The sequence below is a fragment of the Astyanax mexicanus genome, unplaced genomic scaffold (genome assembly GCF_023375975.1).
Source record: "Astyanax mexicanus isolate ESR-SI-001 unplaced genomic scaffold, AstMex3_surface scaffold_33, whole genome shotgun sequence".
Lineage (NCBI taxonomy): Eukaryota > Metazoa > Chordata > Actinopteri > Characiformes > Acestrorhamphidae > Astyanax > Astyanax mexicanus.
In genome coordinates, this window is record NW_026040043.1 from 2,283,007 (window position 1) to 2,297,322 (window position 14,316).

Sequence of the window (14,316 nt, forward strand, 5' to 3'; positions counted from 1 at the left end):
CTCACCTTATTCACCAATACTGGGGCATCTCTATAAATTACAGTATCACTGAGAAGTTATTTTCAGTAATATATTATAATATATTATATATATATTATATATTATATAATATATTATTCACTGATTTTTGTTTTTTTATTGCCTGTAATTGTATTATTATTATTATTATTATTATTATTATTATTATTATTTTATTTTTATTATTATTATTTTTTTTTTAGATGCATAAGTAGATAGGAATTAAGAATCCATGTTGTGTACTCTACACAGTGCACTACACAGGGAGAAGGGAGCATTGATTTTGTGCTTCACATAATGCACTATAAAGGGTGCAAAAACATAAAAACATTGATTTTATGCTCTACATGGTGTGGTGTATAGGGAGCAGCAAGCCTGATTTCATGCTTTACATAATTAAGTTTATAGGGAGTAGGGAGTTATGTTTTATGTTGTACATACCTACTATTTCATGCTATATTTTGTCAAATAGACAAAGAGTAGGAACCTTGATTATATGCCCTATATAGTGCAGTAAATAGGAAGTATAGAGTCTTTATATAATGCTTTATTAAGTCCACCACACAGTGAGTTGTGGTACTGATTTTATGCTCTATATGGTGCACTGTATATGGAGTGGAGAGCCTTAATTTCCTGCTCTATATATAGTGCACTAAATAGGGGGTATGCAGTAAGGTTTGCATGCTTTGCACAGTGCACTACATAGGAAGTAGGGAGACAAGATCCCTGCTTTACATAGTGCACTACATAGGGAGGTTGCGTTTATGTACTATACCATATATAGTGCATAACAGGGAGTCAAGATTACTGCTTTATGTAGTGCACTACATAGGGAGGTTGCATTCATGTACTGTACCATATATAGTGCATAACTGGGAGTCAAGGTTACTGCTTTATATAGTGCACTACATAGGGAGTAGTTCGCATAGTTTTCATGCTCTATATAGGCTCTATATGGTTTTCATGCTCTGCATATGGCACTACATATGGAGTAGGAAGCCAAGATTCCTGCTCGATATAGTGCACTACATAGGGAGTGAGGAGCCATGAATCCTGCTCTTCATAGTGAACTACATAGGGAGTAGGCTGCTTGAATTTTATGTTTTGCATAGTGCACTTTATAGGGAGTAGGGGGCCAAGATTACTGCCCTACATAGTTCACTACATAGGGAGTAGGCCACATGGTTTTCTTGCTATGCATAATGCACTATATATGGAGTAGGGGGCCAAGATTACTGCCCTACATAGTGCACTACATAGGGAGTAGGCCACATGGTTTTCTTGCTATGCATAATGCACTATATATGGAGTAGGGGGCCAAGATTACTGCCCTACATAGTGCACTACATAGGGAGTAGGCCACATGGTTTTTATGCTCGGCATAGTGCACTACATAGGGAGTAGGGAGCCAAGGTTCCTGCTTTACATAGTGCACTACATAGGAAGTGGGGATTTATGTACTATACCATATATAGTGCACTACAGGGAGTGAAGATCACTGCTCGATATAGTGCACTACATAGGGAGTGAGGAGCCAAGAATCCTGCTCTTCATAGTGCACTACATAGGGAGTAGGGAGCCAAGATTCCTGCTGTACATAGTGCACTTCATGGGAAGTAGGGAGCATAGATTTCATGCTCTACTTAAGTGCACTACATAGGAAGTAAGGAGCCAAGATTCCTGCCCTACATAGTGCACTTAATAGGGAGTAGGGAGCCAAGATTGTAGCTCTGCATAGTGCACTACATAGGGATTTTATGCTCTATATACTTTCCCTAGAGAGTAGGGATCAATGTACTATACCCTACATAGTGCAATACATAGAAAAACTGGAGCCAATATTATGGCTCTATATAGTGCACTACATAGGGAGTAGGCTGCATGGATTTTATGTTTTGCATAGTGCACTATATAGGGAGTAGGGGGCCAAGATTACTGCCCTACATAGTGCACTACATAGGGATTTTATGCTGTACATATGCTTTCCCTAGATAGTAGGGATCCATGTACTATACCCTACATAGTGCACTACATAGGGAGTAGACAACATTGTTTTTATGCTTTGCATAGTGAGTAGGGAGCCAAGATACATCGGGAGTTGGCTGCATGGTTTTAATGTGCTGCATAGTGCACTACATAGGGAATATGTAGCTTTAGGGAGTGAATCGTGCACTTTTCAGAATGTTATTATTTATTAGGGGACTGAATGATTGTTGTCATGGAGATGGACTTTCCTCCATCTGGACGATGACTGAGGTCCACTGACGCATTCGGCCGAGGATAAATAAAAACACCAAAGCACCAGAGACTGGCACGAGTGGGCAGTGCCCGCTGGCCTTTCTCCTCTCCTGGTAATTCATCTTTCATCTGACCTTCACTGTGTGTTATTACAGGCCTGACTGCATCATAATTATCACCAGCTTTATTACTTTCTTCACCTTTCACTCCGCCTCCCTCCGCCACAGCGATTTCATCTCTTTCACTGGGAGTGTACACCATCATGCCACGATTGAAGTCAACAGTGTTACGTTCCAATTATGTTATGATGTGTCATTGGTGTTCTAATATGCTATTCATGTTTTGCTGTCATTGATGTCTATTATTAGTAAAATACTTCATCATTGATGTTAGCTATCATTAGTCTTATACTGTGTCACTGGCATTACACTATCATTGATGTTATACTGTGTCACTGGTGTTACACTATAATTAGTCTTATACTGTGTCACTTGTGTTACGCTACCATTGGTCTTATACTGTGTCACCGTTGTTACGCTATCATTGATGTTATACTGTGTCACTGGTGTTACGCTATCATTAGTCTTATACTGTGTCACTTGTGTTACACTATCATTGATGTTATACTGTACCACTGGTGTTACGCTATCATTAGTCTTATACTCTGTCAGTGGTATTACACTATCATTAGTCTTATACTGTGTCACTGGTGTTACACTATAGTTAGTCTTATACTGTGTCACTTGTGTTACGCTACCATTGGTCTTATACTGTGTCACCGTTGTTACGCTATCATTGATGTTATACTGTGTCACTGGTGTTATGCTACCATTAATGTTATACTGTGTCACTGGTGTTATGCTATCATTGATGTTATACTGTGTCACTGGTGTTATGCTATCGTTGATGTTATACTGTGTCACTGGTGTTATGCTACCATTAATGTTATACTGTGTCACTGGCTGGTGTTATGCTATGTTTGATGTTATACTGTGTCACTGGTGTTATGCTATCGTTGATGTTATACTGTGTCACTGGTGTTATGCTATCAATGATGTTATACTGTGTCACTGGTGTTATGCTATCGTTGATGTTATACTGTGTCACTGGTGTTATGCTACCATTAATGTTATACTGTGTCACTGGCTGGTGTTATGCTATGTTTGATGTTATACTGTGTCACTGGTGTTATGCTATCGTTGATGTTATACTGTGTCACTGGTGTTATGCTATCAATGATGTTATACTGTGTCACTGGTGTTATGCTATCGTTGATGTTATACTATGTCACTGGTGTTATGCTATCATTGATGTTATACTGTGTCACTGGTGTTATGCTATCTTCGATGTTATACTGTGTCACTGGTGTTATGCTACCATTGATGTTATATTGTGTCACTGATGTTATGCTATCATTGGTCTTATAGTGTCACTTGTGTTATGCTACCATTGATGCTATACTGTGTCACTGGTGTTACGCTTTCATTGATGTTATACTGTGTCACTGGTGTTACGCTACCATTGATGTTATACTGTGTCACTGGTGTTATGCTTTCATTGATGTTATACTGTGTAACTGGTGTTATGCTATCATTAGTCTTGTACTGTGTCACTGGTGTTACGCTATCATTGGTCTTATACTGTGTCCTTGGTGTTACACTATCATTCGTCTTATACTGTGTCCTTGGTGTTACACTATTATTAGTCTTATACTGTGTCACTTGTGTTACACTATCATTGGTCTTATATTGTGTCGTTGGTGTTATGCTATTATTGAAGTTATACTGTGTCACTGTGTTACACTATCATTGATGTTATACTGTGTCACTGGTGTTACGCTATCATTGATGTTATACTGTGTCACTGGTCTTACGCTATCTTTGATGTTATACTGTGTCACTGGTGTTACGCTATCTTTGATGTTATTCTGTGTCACTGGTGTTACACTATCATTGGTCTTATATTGTGCCACTGGTGTTACACTATCATTGATGCTATACTGTGTCACTGGTGTTACGCTATCACTGATGTTATACTGTGTCACTGGTGTTATGCTATCATTGATGTTATACTGTGTCACTGGTGTTATGCTATCATTGATGTTATACCGTGTCACTGGTGTTCTTGATCTTTTGCTACAATTGATGTTATACTGTCATTGAGTTTTATACTGTGTCACTGGTGTTTTACTATCATTGATGTTATAATGTGTCACTGGTGTTATGCTATCATTGCTGTTATACTGTGTCACTAGTGCTACGCTACCATTGATGTTATACTTGTCACTGGTGTTACGCTGTAAATGGTATTATGCTGCCAGTGATGTTAGAATGTATCACTGATGTTACACTGTGTTATTGGTGTTACATTATCACTGATGTTACACTGTGCCATTAGTGTTACACTATCACTGATGTTACACTGTGTAATTGGTGTCTGAATATATCACTGGTGTTACACTGTGTAATTGGTGTCTAAATGTATCACTGGTGTTCCTTTGTGTCATTGGTGTCCGAATGTATCACTGGTGTTACACTGTGTCATTGGTATTACACTATCACTAGTGTCACACTGTGTCATTGGAGTTATTCTACGACTGCTGATACACTGTGACATTGGTGTTACACTATTATTGGTGTCATGGGTACCCATACACTGTGTCATGGGTATCAGAATGTATCACTGGTGTTACACTGTGTCATTGGTGTCTGAATGTATTACTGGTGTTATACTTTGTTATTGGCATTGTGTTAGGGTGTGTGTCACTGGTGTCATGCTGTGTTTTTAGTGTTACACTGCCTAGGTTGTTCAACTGTTTCAGCAGTGTTATGCTGTCATTGGTGTTACACTGTACACTGTGTCCTACTTGTGTTTTGTGTCTATGCTTTGTCTTTGGTGTAAAACTATTTCAGTTATTTAAAACTGTCCATGGTTATGCTGGTGTGTCATTGGTGTTACCGATACTGAGTTGCTGTTACACCAATGACAAGATAAAATGTTTTTTTTTTCCTATAGTAAATGTTTACAAGAAGTACAGTTCTGAGAATCAGCTGCTATATTTAACTTTGAAGATGCTTTTCCTGCATATGAAGCTCCATTTAACTGAAGATCCATGTTCTCCATCATATCTGCTATCTTGTCTGCTGTCGTCGTCGTTGTCGTTGGTGGAGGGTACAGGTTATCACATGCATCTTTAACACTGTATCAGCATCACCAGTCGACCCGGCCTGCCACCCTGCGTTAGTGCCAGCCGCCACAGATCCCGGCACAGTCTACAGAGCGGCATATTCATACGCCGGCATTAGCATCTCATTAATGACAGCGATATTTCAGCGTGGAGCTCGGGGCCGTGTCGCTGTAAGCACCTGCATCTAATATACATGCTTGTAAACACGGTTCTCATTCCGATGAGCGTTAGCGTTAGCGTTAGCGCTCCACACCGAGCCCCTCCGGACGGATCAGTCAGGCGTGCACTGTAACCGACTCCGGTAGCGGCGCTTTAATCGTAGCTGTAATGGAACAGGATTAAAATTTGATCAGCGCTTGTATGAAGCACCACAGTGTTGCTTCCCAAAGCGCTGTCTTCCTAAAAGTGCTGCTTATTTATTGATGCTTTTATTTTTTTAATGAGATTTTTGTGTACCGCTTTCAAAGCCCAGACCCTGTTTATTTACTCGCCCTCATTCCTTTCCAGATAACTCAACCTCCTTCCAGGTTCTTCTCAAAGTCCTGCTCAGAGGGGGCAGCACTAACCACACTAAGACCTTATAGCACTAACACCACTAACATTATTAAAGAGCCGGTATGCTGCGTCACTGGTGTTACACTGTGTCATTAGTATTAAACTGTCATCAGTGATATACTGTGTAATATCTTGCCTTTATCATTGCTGTATCATCAGTATTACGAATTAACAACGCACATACTATGCAATGTCACTGGTGTTACACTGTCACTGGTGTTACACTGTCATAGTTGTTATACTGTGTGTGTCATTAGTATTACACTGTCATCAGTGTTATACTGCGTAATATCTTGCCTTTATCATTGCTGTATCATCAGTATTATGAATTAACAAAGCACATATTATGCAATGTCACTGGTGTTACACTGTGTCATCAGTGTTATACTGTGTAATATCTTGCCTTTATCATTGCTGTATCAATATTATGAATTAACAAAGCACATATTATGCAATGTCACTGGTGTTACACTGTGTCATCAGTGTTATATTGTGTACTATCTTGCCTTTATCATTGCTGTATCATCAGTATTATGAATTAACAAAGCACATATTATGCAATGTCACTGGTGTTACACTGTGTCATCAGTGTTATACTGTGTAATATCTTGCCTTTATCATTGCTGTATCATCAGTATTATGAATTAACAAAGCACATATTATGCAATGTCACTGGTGTTACACTGTGTCATCAGTGTTATACTGTGTAAAATATTGCCTTTATCATTGCTGTATCATCAGTATTACAAATTAACAACGCACATACTATGCAATGTCACTGGTGTTACACTGTCATAGGTGTTACGCTGTGTCATTAGTATTACACTGTCATCAGTGTTATACTGTGTAATATCTTGCCTTTATCATTGCTGTATCATCAGTATTACAAATTAACAAAGCACATACTATGCAATGTCACAGGTGTTACACTGTCATAGGTGTTACAATGTGTCATTAGTATTACACTGTCATCAGTGTTATAGTGTGTAATATCTTGCTTTTATCATTGCTGTATCATCAGTATTACGAATTAACAACACACATACTATGCAATGTCACTGGTGTTACATTGTCACTGGTGTTATACTGTGTCATTAGTATTACACTGTCATCAGTGTTATACTGTGTAATGTCTTGCCTTTATCATTGCTGTATCATCAGTATTACAAATTAACAAAGCACATACTATGCAATGTCACAGGTGTTACATTGTCACTGGTGTTATACTGTGTCATTAGTATTACACTGTCATCAGTGTTATACTGTGTAATATCTTGCTTTTGTCATTGCTCTGTCATCAGTATTACGAATTAACAAAGCACATACTATGCAATGTCACAGGTGTTACATTGTCACTGGTGTGATACTGTGTCATTAGTATTACACTGTCATCAGTGTTATGCTGTGTAATGTGTTATCATGTCATTAGTGCTATACACTTCCACTGGTTTTATGCTCTCATTGGTGTTACACTGTTATTGGTCTTATACTATCATATGTATTACATTGTCCTTGGTGTTACAGCATGTCATCAGTGTTCTTCTGTCATGTGTTGTAGTAATTACTGTCTAATTAGTTGTTTTGCTGAGTCATTGGCATGGCATCACATTGTCACTGGTGTTACACTGTGTAGTTTATGCTATGCTTTGTACTGTAATTTCTGTTACACTGTGTCATTGGGACTACACTGTGTCTTTGGAGTTTTGATATTTTTTTGTTTTTTCATTGATGTCGCACTGTCACTGGTGTTATGCTATATCAGTAAAGTTACAGTATGTCAATGGCGATTGGTGATGTTCTGTAATAAATGTTATGCTGTCTCATTGGTGTTATACTGTGTGGTCAGTTTTTATGCAGTGTAACATGTGTTGTGCTGTGTTACTGGTATTAAACGGTCATTCTTGTTATCATGTCATTAATGTTACACTATGTCTACTGCGTATACACTATGCATACTGTGTATATGTTAAGCTGTCCTTGATGTTACAGCATCATTGGTGTTAATGGATGTAACACAGTGGCAGTGTTGTTACACTGTAATTGGAGTGACACTGTCACTGTGTCCTTGTTGTGTTGTTGTGTTTTGTCATTGGTGTTATATGGTGTCACTGATTGTTTTTTTTTTGTTTGCCTTCCCTCATTTCTCTCCAGACAACTGGAGCTACTTCCAGGTTCTTCTCAAGGTCCTGCTGATTACTAAAGGGTTTGTATCATGGCAAGCTGAATTTAGCTTAATTTGTGTAATATATGTAATGCTGTGTTCTTGAAGTTACACTTGGTTATCTGCGTTTTACTGTGTCACTGGTGTTATGCTGCGTCAGTGGTGTTATGCTATAATTATGTTTTATTCTGTTAAAGATGTTACAATGTATCACAACCGTTAAGCTGTATCATTGGAGTTACACAGTGTCACTGGTGTTGAAGTATCAACTCAAGGTTTTTACTCTTTAACTAAAAGTGTTTAAAACTGGATTTAAGTACTGGATTCAAAACTACTTAAAGTATTAAAGTTAAAGTAATGTAAGGAGAAAAAAATAAAGCCATTAAGAACAAAAGCTTAGGCCACGCCCACAGAGTCCTATAGTGCACTACACCCCCCCCCCACACACACACACACAAAAACCAAAATAATTTTTTTCTAAAAGCTATAATGACTATAACGTTCTATTATTAAAATGTTAATGTTGATATTATAATTTGGGATTTTGCCCTAGGCTGTTCAGTAGTGTTTCAGCTGCATATATGCCCCATTATAAATGAATGTATTTTAGTAGAATGTAAATATATTAAAGAAGTTTAGTTGGACTGGAGTTTATCTGGAGTTCTCTTGAGTCTCTGCACGGATCATCTTCATACTAGACTACATACGTCTGCTATGTTCTTGCTGGAGTGTGTGTGGGTGGGGTGGGGTGGGGGGGGGCGTGTGCAGGTTTGATGGATCACAGTATAAACCAATAGGGTGTCGGAATGGTATGTTTATACTTCTCTACATCCAATCACAATCAGATTCACTCTATCTGGATGGAGAGATTTATCTGGATAGCGGTTTTATTAAACGATGAGAAGCCGGGATAAAAACGAGCTGAAATGAAATATTTTTTAAATGTAAGGAGTAGAGAGTAAAAAATAATTACTCCAGTAAAGTATAGATAACCATGTTTTTTGTTTTTTGTTTGAAAAGCTCCAGAAACCTAAAACGATCGACTGCTGTGATTGGTCAGGAGCGAAGGTGAAAGTTTTTAAATTTTTAAAACCACATAAGTGTGTCAGCTCAGAATATCAAAAAGGCACGTTCAGCATCGTGAAACGCTTGTGAACTTAATTTAATTGTGCAGTAAGTGTAATTAATGTGGAGGTCTATAAAATCAGTATGAATGTCGGCTGCATTGCGGGGGTGTATACGGAGGCTCTGTGATGCAGCCTGGGCAGGGGGACGCAGCTGGAGTTACTCAGAGCAGCTGCTCTGCTCAGTTTCATTTGTCTTTGCTGTGTTTTGACAGCGAGGCGTCGTCCGGGTCAGGTGACCTCCACCTGTACGTGTCTGAGTTCCTCTGAGGGAAATTACTGAGGTCACAGAGCGCCCCCAGTCACTGACATCACAAAGGGCACGAGCAACACGTCTATAAATAGGGTGGCAGTGCCAGCGAGAGGAGACCCACACAAACACAGACCTGCTGCCGGACCACTGCAGCCACTCTCACAGCTTTACTGCTGCATGTTCTCTGGCCACTTTATTAGAAACACCTTGTTGGCGTAGAGTTTGAGACTGACAGTCCAGTCAGCATGTGAGTGATTCTCTAAGATTAGGGACCTTTTGATCATGTTTTTATGAATTAAAAAACTTGCTGATTAGCTGAGCCTTTAAGAAAATAAATTATCCAATGTCTTTTCAGTTTTTGCCTTCATATTTTAGTTATACATTTTACAGTTATACATTTGTTATACATTTACATTATGATTTTACTAGACTTTCATATTTTTCTCAGGGTCCTGTAAATTATACATACAGTTCAAAAAACATTTGCACCTCTAGGCTTTCCCAATGTGATGTGTTTGAATGTGACAGGATTGAGTGTGAAAGGGTTGAGTGTGATGCTGTGAAGTGTGACGGGGTTGAGTGTAAAACATCCAACTCCAGTCACACTCAACCCCTTCGCATTTGACCCCATCACATTAAACTCTGATTCATTCAACCTCTTCATGTTCAATCTTGATACCCGTGTCATGTTTAAACCTGGGGTTTAATGTGTTAGTGTTGAGTGTATCAGGTTTGAGTGTTAATGGTTTAAATGTTAAGGAGTTGAATGTGACGGAGTTGAGTAGGAAGGGGTTAAATGTATCAGGTTTGAACATGATGGGGTTGAATGCATTAGGTTTGAATGTGAAGAAGTTGAATGTTTCAAGGTTGAATGCAACAGGGTTGAATGTATCAGGGTTGAGTGTGACAGAGTTAAATGTATCAGGGTTGAATGTGACAGTTAAATGTATCAGGATTGAATGTATCAGGGTTGAATGTGATAGAGTTGAGTATGACAGGGTTAAACGTTAAGGAGTTGAATGTATCAGCATTGAATGTATCAGGGATGAATGTGATAGAGTTGAGTGTGATAGGGGTGGACGTTAAGGAGTTGAGTGTGAAGGGGTTGAATTAATCAGGATTGAATGTGAAGGGGTTAAATGTGACAGGTTGAGTGTGAAGGGGTTGAATTAATCAGGATTGAATGTGAAGGGGTTAAATGTGACGGGTTGAGTGTGAAGGGGTTGAATTAATCAGGATTGAATGTGAAGGGGTTAAATGTGACGGGTTGAGTGTGAAGGGGTTGAATTAATCAGGATTGAATGTGAAGGGGTTAAATGTGACGGGGATGAATGTGTGAGTGTGAGTTATTTAGGTCCTAATTGTTTAGAATATTTTTGGTTATCCCATTATTGGCTGATTAGCTGAAGTTTGGTTGTTCAATTGCTTGTTAGCCCATGATTGGCGAGTCTTTAATTTATCTTAATAGACTTTGAAGATTAGAAATGATTAACCAATTAACATATGACTTGTTAGCCAAAGATCGGTTAGTCCATGGTTGGTAAGTTTATAATTTCTAGTATTTAGTAGCAAGTCTTGTTTGGTTGTCCAAAGGTTAGCCTATAGTTATTTGGCTTACTACTGATTATACCATGACTATTTAGTTAATTCTGCTTAGAATATTCATTTTAGCCCATAATTAGATTCATTAATCAACAGTAATAGTCAGTTTCCGAACACAGAGAGATGTTTTATATTGATGTGTTCAGGGTGAGCAGAACTTATGATGGAAAACTCTCCTAAAACTTTCTTAAAAAGGTGAAGTGAGGCCGGGGCGCTATTTGTTTTAAGGCACCCGGAAAGGCCCTCTAGATTGAGTTATGAAAATTTGATTAGCACGTTAATATAGAAATGCTCCAATGGAAGTCACACATCCCCTGGCTTTGATTTGTCCTTGAGATTCAGGGCAGTGGCCAGCGCCTCCCAAAATTATAAATATAAAGCCCTGAAGATTTATTCACAAAGATTTGTAGACTATTATTACTGAATCTATTGTTTGTTACACTGTAAAAAGACTATAAAGGATTATAAAATCATAATAATTCACTGTGAAAATGGTTATTATACAGCTTATTACTGTATAATAAGAATATTCATTCTTATTATGATAAAAACAGTTAATGGCCAACCTTCTTGGAAACTTTTCAAAACATTGATAAACATTTTTTATAACTTTTTCTGTTAAATATGAAGGTTTAGAGAAGGACTTTTGTTGGGTCCCTCCTTTCCTGTATCACAGGGATGGCATTTTTTCACGTCATAACTAACTACCCACCAAGTTTCATTCCTGTCAGTTGTTTTTTTCTGGGTGCCATCAAAATGTCTCCATTAAATTACATGTATAAATGTGCACAAAAATAATTTTTAAATAAATTTTAACTGCCAAAGTAAGATATGTAATTAAAACATGAATAAAAACTACTTAGAACACAAAAAAAGCATTTGTTACCTGCCCCCACTCTCTAACTATAAACTTTACAATAAAATATATTTATTAAAATCCTCCAGAGATGTATTTTTATTACATGGTTGTGTGACTCCAAATCCCATCTATGCTTTAAAAATATTTTTCTCTTAATAAATCCATGATATTTAAGTTAAAATACACATTTTAGTTGTGTCACTGGGTTTCACTCAGTCCTGTTACTGAAAAACACATTAACCAGATCATCTGAAACATCTGGAACATTCTACAACAGGAAGTCACATCTACAACAGGAAGTGACATCATCAGTTGGTTCTTCTGAATATCATGTGAAGAACAAAATTTCCCCAAGTTCCCTCATTAGTTTTTCTGTATATTTGATCTTATTGTAACGATGACTAAGGAGCTCAATCTCAAGACTCAGTCCTGTTACCTAAATTAAAATTCTTAGATCTTATTGGTTTATTTTTTAAAATACACATATTTGGAAAATCACTAGAATGTGCTCAGTGCCCTCATGCTATTAGCATAAAGCCACCATTTAGCTATTTTTCATGTTTTTGTTAATTCCATGCTAAAAACTAATTGCTGTTACTTTAATTTCTGTTATTCAAAATATAGAAAGTAACAGGAATGAGTGCCAGTAACAGGAGTGATTTTTTTTTTGCCATGAATTGTTTGAACATGCAGTCAAGCACTTTATAAAATAAAGACTTTCTTGAGAGAAAATCAAAGGAATTAGTGGACTTTTTCCTTTAAACATGCTTTTTAAATGAGTTTCACATGAGGTTTTTAACCATCTTCAGATTTAAAACCTTGTAAAAAATTAAGTAAAGTGTCACATCTTGGCCTCGTCTCGTGTCTCTATGTCTTCCCCACGTGACCTGTGCTCCCCTGTGTCTCCTGTCTCAGTACTTTTCCATGTGTGTCTCATTTGTAGCTCCGCCCCTTCCCCAGGTGTTTCTAATTTTAGTGTTTCCTGTGACTATAAATAGCCCTCCTCTGCCACCTTGTCCTCTGTCGGTCTTTGCACCTTCCCGTGTCGTTTTGTCTCTCAGCGTTTCTCTGTGTTTCATTGCCTCTGTTCCTCACACCTTAGTCTCTGTGTTTATATCTAGTTTTATGTTTCTAGTTTCCTGTTTATTTCCGTCTCCCTAAGCTCCTTATATATATCCCTGCTTTGTGTTTATTTTCTAGATTTGTTACTTGTTATTTATTTATTAAATCATTCATTTTTCCCTTACCTGCATTTGTGTCCGCCTCCTCGTCTCCCTGCCTGGGTCACTTCGTGACATAAAGATGCCTGAGTTTGACCAGTACATGTTTTTTTGGATTGTTAAATATATGTGTTATTAGTTTCAGAGTTAAAAAAAAGATAAAATAAAAAATAAGTTTAATTTGGAAGAGTTACAACAAGCAAATAGCACCCATTATGTGGTCCATGATTGGTCCGTCACTTAAAATCTGTCTCAAATTAAGTTTGTGGATGTTTAAGGGGTATAAATACATTTGCAAGCCACTGTAGGATATATATATATATATATATATATATATATATATATATATATATATAAGTATGGAAATATATGTAGCTGCAAAATGGGAAAGAGGGCTTGGATGCTCATGTTTTTAACACCTGCTGTGGGTCAGAGACTGGCAGTAACCTCAAGACAGAGGTTGGAAAAGTACTGAAAAATTGTAATTGAGTAAAAGTATCTTTACTTTACTAAAATTCTACTCAAGTAAAAGTAAAAGTACCCATCTAAAAATCTACTCGAGTAAAAGTAAAAAAGTACTCAATTTAAAATGTACTTGTAAAAATTACAGACTTGCTTTTAATAATTTGGTGTAAAAAGTACAACAAATTATAAATTAAATCGTTTGAAATGAACTATTATTCCACATAATAATTTGGAGTATTTGCTCAGACTACCCCATAAAACATTTTCAAGAACGAGTGGCATAGTTTTTTACTGTTAAAAGGTTAAAAAGTTTGGTCATATAGGTGACTATAAACCGTATTTTTATAGTTTTACAGTTCTTTATTATTTTTTTAAATTGCCATTGATATGCTTTAACTGCTATTTACATTTATTTACAGGAATTATAATTAAAAACATGAAATCATAAAAACAAAAAACTGTCGGTCAGCATATGCGCAGTGCCGTAAAGAAGCACATATCGATGGGTAGCATACACAGCGTCTCTCGTGCTAACCGTAATCATAAACACTGCTGGGAAAAGTTCAGCTGCGCTGCCATGGAGAACAAAACTCAATTTTTTTTGTAATTCAGACAATAATTTTTTTTTCCCCAG